This window comes from Astyanax mexicanus, chromosome 3, assembly GCF_023375975.1.
Source record: "Astyanax mexicanus isolate ESR-SI-001 chromosome 3, AstMex3_surface, whole genome shotgun sequence".
Lineage (NCBI taxonomy): Eukaryota > Metazoa > Chordata > Actinopteri > Characiformes > Acestrorhamphidae > Astyanax > Astyanax mexicanus.
The window spans coordinates 15677212-15692433 of NC_064410.1; positions in this window are offsets into that span (position 1 = coordinate 15677212).

Consider the following 15222-nt stretch of genomic DNA (forward strand, 5'->3'; position numbering starts at 1 on the left):
TCAAAAATTTTCAATTGCTGTTCTAAAGCTGAGAGAAGAGATCTTTTCTCCCCTTTTAGATAGACTTTTCCACCTAAGAATGTCTTTACAATCTGGACAGGCACAAGTGCAGTTCCGTTGAAGATTTTTTTGGGTCCCAATATTTTTCGAATTTTTTGGGGTCAAAATTTTTTTGGGCCCAAAATTGTTCTAAGATTTTTTTGAGATCAAAATTTTTTTGAGCCCAAAACTTTCTACATTTTTTAGGGGTCTAAAAATTTTTTTAGGCCCAAAATTTTTCAAAGATTTTTTTGGCTCCCTAAATTTTTTGAAGTTCCTTTTTGGGTCAAAATTATTTCGGGTCTCAAAATTTTTCGAAGTTTTTTTGTGTAAAAAATTTCTTGGGCCCAAAATTTTTCGAAGATTTTTTTGAGTCCCGAATTTTTTCAATGTGTTTTTTGGATCAAAATTTTTTCGGGTCTCAAAATTTTTCGAAAATTTATTGTGTAAAATTTTTTTGGGTCCCAATATTTGGGTTCCAAGTTATTTTGGGTCAAAATATTTTTGGGCCCAAAATTTTTCAAAGTTTTTTTGGGTCAAAATTTTTCAATTACTGTTCTAAAGCAGAGAGAAGAAATCTTTGATGTCATTGTTTGCATTTTTATGCACTTTTCTCCCCTTTTCCATTGAAGTTCCATTGAAGTATTTAATGACTCAGAAGAAAATGTTTAAGCTGCCCACAAAGGACCCCATTTCCTAAGGCTAACTGCAATGTGTGTCAGCACCTCAAACTAGATGACAAATTTTCTAAAAGCCATTTCCGCTGCATTAACATTACATAGCTTTACATTTTATTTAAGAAGCATGTGAAAGAAAGAGATGATAACAGAACTTCTTAATTAGAAAACCATTTAGAAGTCGAAATGAATAGAAAATAAGAAATTACCTCCACTCTAAATGTACGATCATGGTCGTGGTGTTCTGGTGAACTCTACAGGAGGCTGGACTGCGAGCCATTTTTGGGAAACAATGTCTGTCAACATACCACTTTTTGCTGTGATTTGATGAATCCAGCCATATAAACACCGACTGTCTCGACAGTCGTAAAAACTCATTTCTGATCGAAAAAGTTGCTTTTAGTTCAAACAACACTTGATCTCTCTATGGAGTGAGAAAGGAGCTCAAAACGGTACGAAAACGACTTTTCTCAGCTTAAACCGTCTGAAAACACACTTTCCTACATTCAACACACAGGTGAACCCAAACACTTAAGAAACATTTATTACACGATGTTAGTGCATTTTACACATCTAAAACGTGTTTTCCTTCGTAAAAACACATTTCTGATCGAAAAAGTTGCTTTTAGTTCAAGCAACACTTAAAGCAGTTTATCGCTGTAAGAAGTATAAAGAGAGGTCATAACTATACGCAAACGGCTTCTCTCAGCCAAATCCGCCTGAAAACACACTTTCCTACATTCAACACACAGGTGAACTCAAACACTTAAGAAAAGTTTATTACACGATGTTTGTGCATTTTACACAGCTAAAACATGTTTTCCTTCGTAGAAATTCATTTCTGATCGAAAAAGATGTTTTTTTTTCTTCAAAACAACATTTGAATCAGTTTATCTCTGTTAGGAGTGAGAGAGGAGCTCAAAACTATAAGCAAACGGCTTCGCTCAGCCAAATCTGCCTGAAAACACACTTTCCTACATTCAACACACAGGTGAACCCAAACACTTAAGAAAAGTTTATTACACGATGTTTGTGCATTTAAACAGCTAAAACATGTTTTCCTTCGTAAAAACTCATTTCTGATCGAAAAAGATGTTTTTTTTTCTTCAAAACAGCATTTGAATCAGTTCATCTCTCTAAGGAGTGAGAAAGGAGCTCAAAACGGTACGCAAACGACTTCTCTGTCTGAAAACACACTTTCCTACATTCAACACACAGGTGAACCAAAACACTTAAGAAAAGTTTATTACACGATGTTTGTGAATTTTACACAGCTAAAACATGTTTTCTTCGTAAAAAATCAGTTCTGATCGAAAAAGATGTTTTTTTTCTTCAAAACAACATTTGAATCAGTTCATCTCTCTAAGGAGTGAGAAAGGAGCTCAAAACTATACGCAAACGGCTTCTCTCTGCCAAATCCGCCTGAAAACACACTTTCCTACATTCAACACACAGGTGAATCAAAACACTTAAGAAAAGTTTATTACACGATGTTTGTGCATTTTACACAGCTAAAACATGTTTTCCTTCGTAAAAAATCATTTCTGATAGATAGAGATGTTTTCAGTTCCTAACAACACTTGAAGCAGTTTATCGCTGTAAGAAGTAAAACGGGAGCTCAAAACTATACGTAAACGGCTTCTCTCATCTTAATCCGCCTGAAAACAAAGTTTCCTACATTCAACACAGGTGAACCAAAACACTTAAGAAAAGTTTATTTCACGATGTTTGTGCATTTTACACATCTAAAACGTGTTTTCCTTCGTAAAAACTCATTTCTGATCGAAAAAGTTGCTTTTTTTCTTCAAAACAACATTTGAAACAGTTCATCTCTCTAAGGAGTGAGAAAGGAGTCAGAGAGGAGCTTAAAACTATACGCAAACGGCTTCTCTCAGCTTTAACCGCCTAAAACACACCTTCCTACATTCAACACAGTTGCTTTTTTTTCTTCAAAACAACATTTGAAACAGTTCATCTCTCTAAGGAGTGAGAAAGGAGCTCAAAACGGTACGCAAACGACTTCTCTGTCTGAAAACACACTTTCCTACATTCAACACACAGGTGAACCCAAACACTTAAGAAAAGTTTATTACACGATGTAATTGCGTTTTACACAGCTAAAACGTGTTTTCCTTCGTAAAAAATCATTTCTGATCGATAGAGATGTTTTCAGTTCCTAACAACACTTGAAGCAGTTTATCGCTGTAAGAAGTGAAAAGGAAGCTCAAAACGCGTATACGCTATACGCAAAACTATAACAAACGACTTCTCTCAGCTTAAACCGCCTGAAAACACACTTTCCTACATTCAACACACAGGTGAAGCCAAACACTTAAGAGAAGTTTATTACACGATGTTTGTGCATTTTACACAGCTAAAACATGTTTTCCTTCGTAAAAAATCATTTCTGATAGATAGAGATGTTTTCAGTTCCTAACAACACTTGAAGCAGTTTATCGCTGTAAGAAGTAAAACGGGAGCTCAAAACTATACACAAACGACTTCTCTCAGCTTATACTTCCTGAAAACACACTTTCCTACATTCAACACACAGGTGAACCCAAACACTTAAGAAACATTTATTACACGATGTTGATGTTAGTGCATTTTACACATCTAAAACGTGTTTTCCTTCGTAAAAACACATTTCTGATCGAAAAAGTTGCTTTTAGTTCAAACAACATTTGAATCAGTTCATCTCTCTAAGGAGTGAGAAAGGAGCTCAAAACTACACGCAAACGGCTTCTCTCAGCCAAATCCGCCTGAAAACACACTTTCCTACATTCAACACACAGGTGAAGCCAAACACTTAAGAGAAGTTTATTACACGATGTTTGTGCATTTTACACAGCTAAAACATGTTTTCCTTCGTAAAAAATCATTTCTGATAGATAGAGATGTTTTCAGTTCCTAACAACACTTGAAGCAGTTTATCGCTGTAAGAAGTAAAACGGGAGCTCAAAACTATAACACAAACGACTTCTCTCAGCTTATACTTCCTGAAAACACACTTTCCTACATTCAACACACAGGTGAACCCAAACACTTAAGAAACATTTATTACACGATGTTAGTGCATTTAGTTGCTTTTAGTTCAAACAACATTTGAATCAGTTCATCTCTCTAAGGAGTGAGAAAGGAGCTCAAAACGGTACGCAAACGACTTCTCTGTCTAAAAACACACTTTCAACACACATCAACACACAGGTGAACCCAAACACTTAAGAAACATTTATTACACGATGTAATTGCATATTACACAGCTAAAACGTGTTTTCCTTCGGAAAAAGTCATTTATTGCATTAGGGATGTTTTCAGTTCCTAACAACGCTTGAATCAGTTCATCTCTCTAAGGAGTGAGAAAGGAGCTCAAAACGGTACGCAAACGACTTCTCTGTCTGAAAACACACTTTCCTACATTCAACACACAGGTGAAGCCAAACACTTAAGAGAAGTTTATTACACGATGTTTGTGCATTTTACACAGCTAAAACATGTTTTCCTTCGTAAAAAATCATTTCTGATAGATAGAGATGTTTTCAGTTCCTAACAACACTTGAAGCAGTTTATCGCTGTAAGAAGTAAAACGGGAGCTCAAAACTATACACAAACGACTTCTCTCAGCTTATACTTCCTGAAAACACACTTTCCTACATTCAACACACAGGTGAACCCAAACACTTAAGAAACATTTATTACACGATGTTGATGTTAGTGCATTTTACACATCTAAAACGTGTTTTCCTTCGTAAAAACACATTTCTGATCGAAAAAGTTGCTTTTAGTTCAAACAACATTTGAATCAGTTCATCTCTCTAAGGAGTGAGAAAGGAGCTCAAAACGGTACGCAAACGACTTCTCTGTCTGAAAACACACTTTCCTACATTCAACACACAGGTGAACCAAAACACTTAAGAAAAGTTTATTACACGATGTTTGTGAATTTTACACAGCTAAAACATGTTTTCCTTCGTAAAAAATCATTTCTGATCGAAAAAGATGTTTTTTTTCTTCAAAACAACATTTGAATCAGTTCATCTCTCTAAGGAGTGAGAAAGGAGTTCTATACGAGTGAGAAAGGAGTTCTATACGCAAACGGCTTCTCTCAGCCAAATCCGCCTGAAAACACACTTTCCTACATTCAACACACAGGTGAAGCCAAACACTTAAGAGAAGTTTATTACACGATGTTTGTGCATTTTACACAGCTAAAACATGTTTTCCTTCGTAAAAAATCATTTCTGATAGATAGAGATGTTTTCAGTTCCTAACAACACTTGAAGCAGTTTATCGCTGTAAGAAGTAAAACGGGAGCTCAAAACTATAACACAAACGACTTCTCTCAGCTTATACTTCCTGAAAACACACTTTCCTACATTCAACACACAGGTGAACCCAAACACTTAAGAAACATTTATTACACGATGTTAGTGCATTTAGTTGCTTTTATTCAAACAACATTTGAATCAGTTCATCTCTCTAAGGAGTGAGAAAGGAGCTCAAAACGGTACGCAAACGACTTCTCTGTCTAAAAACACACTTTCAACACACATCAACACACAGGTGAACCCAAACACTTAAGAAACATTTATTACACGATGTAATTGCATATTACACAGCTAAAACGTGTTTTCCTTCGGAAAAAGTCATTTATTGCATTAGGGATGTTTTCAGTTCCTAACAACGCTTGAATCAGTTCATCTCTCTAAGGAGTGAGAAAGGAGCTCAAAACGGTACGCAAACGACTTCTCTGTCTGAAAACACACTTTCCTACATTCAACACACAGGTGAACCAAAACACTTAAGAAAAGTTTATTACACGATGTTTGTGCATTTTACACAGCTAAAACATGTTTTCCTTCGTAAAAAAATCATTTCTGATAGATAGAGATGTTTTCAGTTCCTAACAACACTTGAAGCAGTTTATCGCTGTAAAAAGTAAAACGGGAGCTCAAAACTATACGTAAACGGCTTCTCTCATCTTAATCCGCCTGAAAACAAAGTTTCCTACATTCAACACACAGGTGAACCAAAACACTTAAGAAAAGTTTATTTCACGATGTTTGTGCATTTTACACATCTAAAACGTGTTTTCCTTCGTAAAAACTCATTTCTGATCGAAAAAGTTGCCTTTTTTTCTTCAAAACAACATTTGAAACAGTTCATCTCTCTAAGGAGTGAGAAAGGAGCTCAAAACGGTACGCAAACGACTTCTCTGTCTGAAAACACACTTTCCTACATTCAACACACAGGTGAACCCAAACACTTAAGAAACATTTATTACACGATTTAATTGCGTTTTACACAGCTAAAACGTGTTTTCCTTCGTAAAAAATCATTTCTGATCGATAGAGATGTTTTCAGTTCCTAACAACACTTGAAGCAGTTTATCGCTGTAAGAAGTGAAAAGGAAGCTCTAAACGCGCTATAGCGTATACGCTATACGCAAAACTATAACAAACGACTTCTCTCAGCTTAAACCGCCTGAAAACACACTTTCCTACATTCAACACACAGGTGAACCAAAACACTTAAGAAAAGTTTATTACACGATGTTTGTGCATTTTACACAGCTAAAACATGTTTTCCTTCGTAAAAAATCATTTCTGATAGATAGAGATGTTTTCAGTTCCTAACAACACTTGAAGCAGTTTATCGCTGTAAGAAGTAAAACGGGAGCTCAAAACTATACACAAACGACTTCTCTCAGCTTATACTTCCTGAAAACACACTTTCCTACATTCAACACACAGGTGAACCCAAACACTTAAGAAACATTTATTACACGATGTTGATGTTAGTGCATTTTACACATCTAAAACGTGTTTTCCTTCGTAAAAACACATTTCTGATCGAAAAAGTTGCTTTTACTTCAAACAACATTTGAATCAGTTCATCTCTCTAAGGAGTGAGAAAGGAGCTCAAAACGGTACGCAAACGACTTCTCTGTCTGAAAACACACTTTCCTACATTCAACACACAGGTGAACCAAAACACTTAAGAAAAGTTTATTACACGATGTTTGTGCATTTTACACAGCTAAAACATGTTTTCCTTCATAAAAAATCATTTCTGATAGATAGAGATGTTTTCAGTTCCTAACAACACTTGAAGCAGTTTATCGCTGTAAGAAGTAAAACGGGAGCTCAAAACTATAACACAAACGACTTCTCTCAGCTTATACTTCCTGAAAAAACACTTTCCTACATTCAACACACAGGTGAACCCAAACACTTAAGAAACATTTATTACACGATGTTAGTGCATTTAGTTGCTTTTAGTTCAAACAACATTTGAATCAGTTCATCTCTCTAAGGAGTGAGAAAGGAGCTCAAAACGGTACGCAAACGACTTCTCTGTCTAAAAACACACTTTCAACACACATCAACACACAGGTGAACCCAAACACTTAAGAAACATTTATTACACGATGTAATTGCATATTACACAGCTAAAACGTGTTTTCCTTCGGAAAAAGTCATTTATTGCATTAGGGATGTTTTCAGTTCCTAACAACGCTTGAATCAGTTCATCTCTCTAAGGAGTGAGAAAGGAGCTCAAAACGGTAAAACGACTTCTCTGTCTGAAAACACACTTTCCTACATTCAACACACAGGTGAACCAAAACACTTAAGAAAAGTTTATTACACGATGTTTGTGCATTTTACACAGCTAAAACATGTTTTCCTTCGTAAAAAAAATCATTTCTGATAGATAGAGATGTTTTCAGTTCCTAACAACACTTGAAGCAGTTTATCGCTGTAAAAAGTAAAACGGGAGCTCAAAACTATACGTAAACGGCTTCTCTCATCTTAATCCGCCTGAAAACAAAGTTTCCTACATTCAACACACAGGTGAACCAAAACACTTAAGAAAAGTTTATTTCACGATGTTTGTGCATTTTACACATCTAAAACGTGTTTTCCTTCGTAAAAACTAATTTCTGATCGAAAAAGTTGCTTTTTTTTTCTTCAAAAGTCAGAGAGGAGCTTAAAACTATACGCAAACGGCTTCTCTCAGCTTTAACCGCCTAAAACACACCTTCCTACATTCAACACACAGGTGAACCCAACACTTAAGTTTAATACACGATGTTATTGCATTTTACATAGCTGAAACGTGTTTTCCTTCGTAAAAATAGAAAAAGATGATTTTAGTTCAAAACAACACTTGAATCAGTTCATCTCTCTATGGAGTGAGAAAAGAGCTCAAAACGGAACGCAAACGACTTTTCTCAGCTTAAACCGTCTGAAAACACACTTTCCTACATTCAACACACAGGTGAACCAAAACACTTAAGAAAAGTTTATTACGATGTTTGTGCATTTTACACATCTAAAACGTGTTTTCCTTCGTAAAAACTGATCGAAAAAGTTGCTTTTAGTTCAAACAACATTTGAAACAGTTCATCTCTCTAAGGAGTGAGAAAGGAGCTCAAAACGGTACGCAAACGACTTCTCTGTCTAAAAACACACTTTCCTACATTCAACACACAGGTGAACCCAAACACTTAAGAAACATTTATTACACGATCTAATTGCATTTTACACAGCTAAAACGTGTTTTCCTTCCAAAAAAAGTAATTTCTGATCGATAGTGATGTTTTCAGTTCCTAACAACACTTGAAGCAGTTTATCGCTGTAAGAAGTAAAACGGGAGCTCAAAACTATACGCAAACGGCTTCTCTCAGCTTAAACCGCCTGAAAACACACTTTAATACATTCAACACACACACGGTGAACCGAGACACTTTAGAAACATTTATTACACTATGTAATTGCATTTTACACACGTAAAACGTGTTTTCCTTCGTAAAAACTCATTTCTGATCGAAAAAGATGCTTTTAGTTCAAAACAACACTTGAATCAGTTTATCTCTGTAAGGAGTGAGAGAGAAACTTTTTGAAAAATTTTGGGACTCAAAAAATTTTGACCCAAAAAACCTCGTAAAATTTTGGGACCCAAAAAAAATGTAGAAAAATTTTGGGACCCAAACAAATTTTGAGACCCGAAGAAATTTAGAAAACTCAGATTAGACAACAGAAGTTTTTGCACTAATACCAATAATAAGGGGAGAAAAATGCATAAAGAATGCAAGCAATGATATCAAAGATCTCTTCTCTCAGCTTTAGAACAGCAATTGAAAAAGTTTGACGCAAAAAAAACATAAAAAAATTTCGGGACCAAAAAAAATTTTTGACCTCAAAAAATCTTCGAAAAATTTTGAGACCCGAAAAATTTTTGACCCAAACAAACATCGAAAAATTTCGGGACCCAAAAAAATTTTGACCAAAGAAACTTGGAAAAATTTTGGACCCAAAAATTGTTGACTCAAAATAACTTCGAAAAATATTGGGACCCAAAAAGATCTCTCGAAAAATTTTGGGATCTAAAAAAACACTGAAAAATTTTGGGACCCAAAAAAACTTTGGGCACTGCTTCTAAACAGAGTGCCTGTATCGCACAAACTAGCCACTGAAAGCCTTTAATGATGGTCATGTAACAAAGTGCGAGCATTACAGTTGTTTCCTGTATATTAACACTCGGATGCTACAACAGGTTGCAAAAGAGAAACAAGTCTATTGTAGATATATAAGATGGAACTACACATGTGTCTGTCCAGATTGTAAAGACATTCTTAGGTGGAAAAGTCTACCTAAAAGGGGAGAAAAGTGCATAAGGAATGCAAACAATGATATCAAAGATCTCTTCTCTCAGCTTTAGAACAGCAATTGGAAAATTTTGACCCAAAAAAACTTTGAAAAATATTGGGACCCAAAAAAATTTTAACCCAACAAAACTTGGAAAATTTTGAGACCCAAAAAAATTTTGACCCAAAAAAACTTCAAAAATTTTGGGACCCAAAAAAATCTTCGAAAATTTATGGGACCTAAAAAAATCTTCGAAAAATTTTGGGCCTAAAAAGATTTTGACCAAAATAAATGTAAAAAAAATTTGGGACCCAAAACAGTCTTCAAAAATATTTGGGACCCAAAAAAACTTTGAGTAACTACCAAATCTGAATATCTGAGTGGGTAAGGGTGTTTGGCACTGCTTCTAAACAGAGTGCCTGTATCGCACAACATAGCCACTGAAAGCCTTTAATGATGGTCCAGTAACAAAGTGCAGTTGTTTCCTGTACATTAACACTCGGATGCAACAACAGGTTGCAAAAGAGAAACAAGTCTATTGTAGATATATAAGATGGAACTACACGTGCCTGTCCAGACTGTAAAGACATTCTTAGGTGGAAATGTCTATCTAAACGGGGAGAAAAGTGCATAAAGAATGCAAACAATCATATTAAAGATCTGTTCTCTCAGCTTTAGAACAGCAATTGAAAAATATTTAATTGAAATATAATTGGGACCCAATACATTTTGACACAAAAAAATTTCGAAAAATTTTGAGACCCAAAAAAATTTTGAACCAAAAAAACATTGAAAATTTTCGGGACCCAAAATAATTTTGAGACCCGAAAAAATTTAGAAAAAGTTTGGGCCCAAAAAGATTTTGACCCAAAAAATGTTGACTCAAATTAACTTTGAAAAATATTGGGACCCAAAAAAATCTTTTGTAAAATTTTAGGACCCAAAAAAACATTGAAAAAATTTGGGACCCAAAAAAACTACCAAATCTGAATATCTGAGTGGGTAACGGTGTTTGGCACTGCTTCTAAACAGAGTGCCTGTATTGCACAACCAAGCCACTGAAAGCCTTTAATGATGGTCCAGTAACAAAGTGCGAGCATTACAGTTGATTCCTGTATATTAACACTCGGATGCAACAACAGGTTGCAAAAGAGAAACAATTCTATTGTAGATATATAAGATGGAACTACACATGTGCCTGTCCAGATTGTAAAGACATTGTTAGTTGGAAAAGTCTATATAAAGGGGAGAAAAGTGCATAAACAATGCAAACAATGATATCAAAGATCTCTTCTCTCAGCTTTAGAACAGCAGTTGAAAGATTTTGACCCAAAAAGAAACTCGAAAAATTTTGGGACCCAAAAAGATTTTGACCCAAAAAAAGTTGGAAAATATTGGGACCTAAAATATTTTGATCCAAAAAAACCTTGGAAAATTTTTGGACCCAAAGAAATCTTCAAAAAATTCTGGGACCCAAAACAATGTTTGAAAAAATTTGGGACCCAAAAAAACTTTGACCCAAAAAAACATTGAAAATTTTCGGGACCCAAAATAATTTTGAGACCCGAAAAAAATTAGAAAAAGTTTGGGCCCAAAAAGATTTTGACCCAAAAAATGTTGACTCAAATTAACTTTGAAAAATATTGGGACCCAAAAAAATCTTTTGTAAAATTTTAGGACCCAAAAAAACATTGAAAAATTTTGGGACCCAAAAAAACTACCAAATCTGAATATCTGAGTGGGTAACGGTGTTTGGCACTGCTTCTAAACAGAGTGCCTGTATTGCACAACCAAGCCACTGAAAGCCTTTAATGATGGTCCAGTAACAAAGTGCGAGCATTACAGTTGATTCCTGTATATTAACACTCGGATGCAACAACAGGTTGCAAAAGACAAACAATTCTATTGTAGATATATAAGATGGAACTACACATGTGCCTGTCCAGATTGTAAAGACATTGTTAGTTGGAAAAGTCTATCTAAAAGGGGAGAAAAGTGCATAAACAATGCAAACAATGATATCAAAGATCTCTTCTCTCAGCTTTAGAACAGCAGTTGAAAGATTTTGACCCAAAAAGAAACTCGAAAAATTTTGGGACCCAAAAAGATTTTGACCCAAAAAAAGTTGGAAAATATTGGGACCTAAAATATTTTGATCCAAAAAAACCTTGGAAAATTTTTGGACCCAAAGAAATCTTCAAAAAATTCTGGGACCCAAAACAATGTTTGAAAAAATTTGGGACCCAAAAAAACTTTGACCCAAAAAAACATTGAAAATTTTCGGGACCCAAAATAATTTTGAGACCCGAAAAAAATTAGAAAAAGTTTGGGCCCAAAAAGATTTTGACCCAAAAAATGTTGACTCAAATTAACTTTGAAAAATATTGGGACCCAAAAAAATCTTTTGTAAAATTTTAGGACCCAAAAAAACATTGAAAAAATTTGGGACCCAAAAAAAAACTACCAAATCTGAATATCTGAGTGGGTAAGGGTGTTTGGCACTGCTTCTAAACAGAGTGCCTGTATTGCACAACCAAGCCACTGAAAGGCAGATGGGAGTTTTACTTACACAAAAGGGTTCTGAGGGCAGAAAGAAAACTGATTGGTTCAGAGAAACAACCAATCAATTTAAAGAAGAGGCGGGGGAAAAGGCAGGATCTGCTAAATGAAAAAAAAGACCGGCAGTTGGATCCAGCCATCTTTGAGGAGTGAAAAATCACAGTTTTTGAAGGTAAGATGCTTTTATTTTTATTAAAATAATATTAATGTACTGAATAAGAGCTTTTTAAGTTAACTTGAAACAGTAGTGTGAATTTTCAGGCTAATTGGCTAGCAAGATTAGCACAGTATTTTCGATAGTCAGCTAGCCAAAAAATAGCAAAAGTAATTAAGTATTTTTTTTTATTATTATTTTAAAGAGTTTATTTTGGGAACAGATATGCCTTATTAAATGAACTTAAAATAATAGTGTGCATTATTAGGCTACTGAGCCAGCTAACCTTGCTAGCTAGCAAGTTCAGATACTTAGGTTAGCTAATTAGCTCCATAGTTTAAAGTAGTTTTGATAAGGTCAGCTAGACATTTGTCAGCTATTAAACAATATTCAGTCTGATATAATCTACAATTATATGAAATGAGGGATAAAAATTGCATAGGGGTTGTTAATGTTAGTCAGATAATAGCAGTGTTCAACAGGCTTTAGCTAGCATGCTTGGTATATTTACTCTTGCTTACTTGGATGTGTAGTAGTGTATTAAGTCATACAAACACAACTTGAGAATGGAAAAGTTTTATACTGCTTTACAGGAATTGTAGAAATGTGTCTCGTGCTGTGTTATAAGCCACTGTAACGTTAATATATAGTTTTTTGCTGCTCTGGGGGCAGACGAATTGATCTATTGACATAAAAGACTCTATAACAGTGTTTTTTAACCTGTGGGCCGCACCCCCCAAGTGGGCTGCAGAGGTATTGCAAGCGGGCCATAGGGCAAAATTCTTTTTTTTTTGTTTGTTTGTTCCTATTTTGCAAAGTAAATATGATTTTCAAATATATAAATAGTTTAGCAAATGTAATTTATGTGATGTCAATTAGTACTGATGCACACATTGAATTGTTAAATATAACATAGGTGTACTATAACGCTGCTCTTAGGGCAGCAGAACTTGGTTTTGTTTTAAATTATGAGTTACACAACTGCTTCCAATGTACTGTAAGTTTCGCCTTTATCATCCTGATTATCATCATGATTAATGTTGCATTTTGGGTTAGGAGGATTAAATCATATATTCACATAGGTTTGTTTAATTGAAGAATATCTGACTACATACAGAGTATTGCTGCTCTTGGAGCAGCAGAATTGAACCATTGGCATGATGACTGTTTCAGATGAGCATTTGAAATTCAGACACAGCATAATGCTGCTCTTGGGGCAGGAAAACTGAAACATGTACAAGATTAGTCTGTAGGGTTAGCATTACCACTTTATATAGAGGCTAACGCTGCTCTTGGGGCAGCAAAGCACTGGTTTAAAAATCAGAAGTAATTAACTATATGTTTGGGCTTTTTTATACTGATTAATTTTAATGCAGATTTTGGGTCTGTAAAATTGAGCAACACCAATATTAAATCCTGAAATTTAGCATGTTTATATTAAAGAATACTGCTACTCTTGGGTACAGGGTTATGTTCTGGGGGCAGCAGAACAGTAGTTGTAAAGGCGGCGGCAATGTACTATAAATTTGAACTGCATCTTACTGATTTATATTATTGTTCATTTTGGGTCAGTATAATTGATTCCTAGCCATATTTAGCAATAATATATTTTATACCAACTAGTGCTGCTCTTGGGGCAGCAGAACTGTTGTTTATTTGTGCAAATCATGTTAGATTAAAATGTTTTTAAGGCTGTAGGGTTGGCTTTTATCATGCTGATCATATTCACATAGAATCCTTTAATTGAGCAATACTCTACTATATACAGGGTATTGTATTGTACTGTAAAATTGAGCAATACCCATATTGAATCCTGAAGTTTAGCATTAGTGTATTATATACCGAGAACTGTAATACATATTAGTGTAGTTTAGTTTTTGGACATTATATACATGATATAAGCTGTTAGAATATTCAAAAAATGGTGGTTTGATATGCTGTATTTTCTTTAGACACTGAAACTATGATTAAAATTATGTTTTACCAATTCTAATCTTGCCTCATTGTGTTTTAGGGAATTATTGAGAAAATGAATGGTAAGTATGAAACATTTCATTATCACACCTACACTATTAATTATAAGTTAATTTAAGGTAAACAATGTTAAGACCGTTGGTATCCTTATCAAAATACTGTATACAAGAGCTGCTGTACATAGCAACACATATGCCTGTAGGCTATGTTTTAATCTAGAAAAAATATAATTTGTTAAAAAAAAATAGAATGTTAGGCTAGTATTTTAATAATCAAACTAAAATATTATAAATATTACAACTTTTTTCTTTTGCAGTGTTACAAGATTTGAGGTCAGGAGGACTTTATATACAGGATGCAAGACTTGGAAGTGTTGGGCCTTCTCCACTTTACATGGAAAGTTTTGAAACCCTTGTGGAGTGCAACAAAGTATCTGACGAGGTATTTGTTCCTCATTTCTATATTCTGTTCATTATTCCATATGCGCTTGTAAACAGTTAACTGTGGCACAATCCCAAAATCAGAAACATTTATGCACATGGTATCGGATGTTGGTTTAGGAGCCTTGTTGGCGATAGACAAAAGACTATCCAGATTTTCAGCAAAAGGTTTAGAAGGTTTGCAGAAAGTATGGGACAAAATGACACCTAAAACACTTCATCGTTTGGTACCCTTGGGGCCATATCGTAGCAGGGCACGTGGCGTGGCAAGTTACCATCGTATACCCAGTCAACAGTCTATTTTTACGCCTTGCACACTCGTCCTTAAAATAGCGTTGGACTTTTGGAATATATTATCGCTAATGGGCATGGTGGTCTGGAAATGATGTGTGTTCAGGTAAATTTCTGGCGTGTTTCTATTTTGGCTGCGGAAAAAAGCATTGCGCGTCTAATCCGGTGAAACCCGACTAAAATCAACAGTCAGTCGCGCGCACGCAGAGCTGGATCACGATCACCACGAGCACTGCGCTCCCCATTCACTATACCACACACCATCACTTCTTTACCACAGAAAAATAAACCTCACCCAGAGCCTTAATTAAGAGAATTAAAACATGCCGTTAGAGCTGCGCAAGGCGTAATTTTTGCGCCCTCACGACACAGGACATGCCCCTAAATCCAGCTGCACAAAGTGCAATTAACTAGTGCGCTATAGATCACTATAGGGC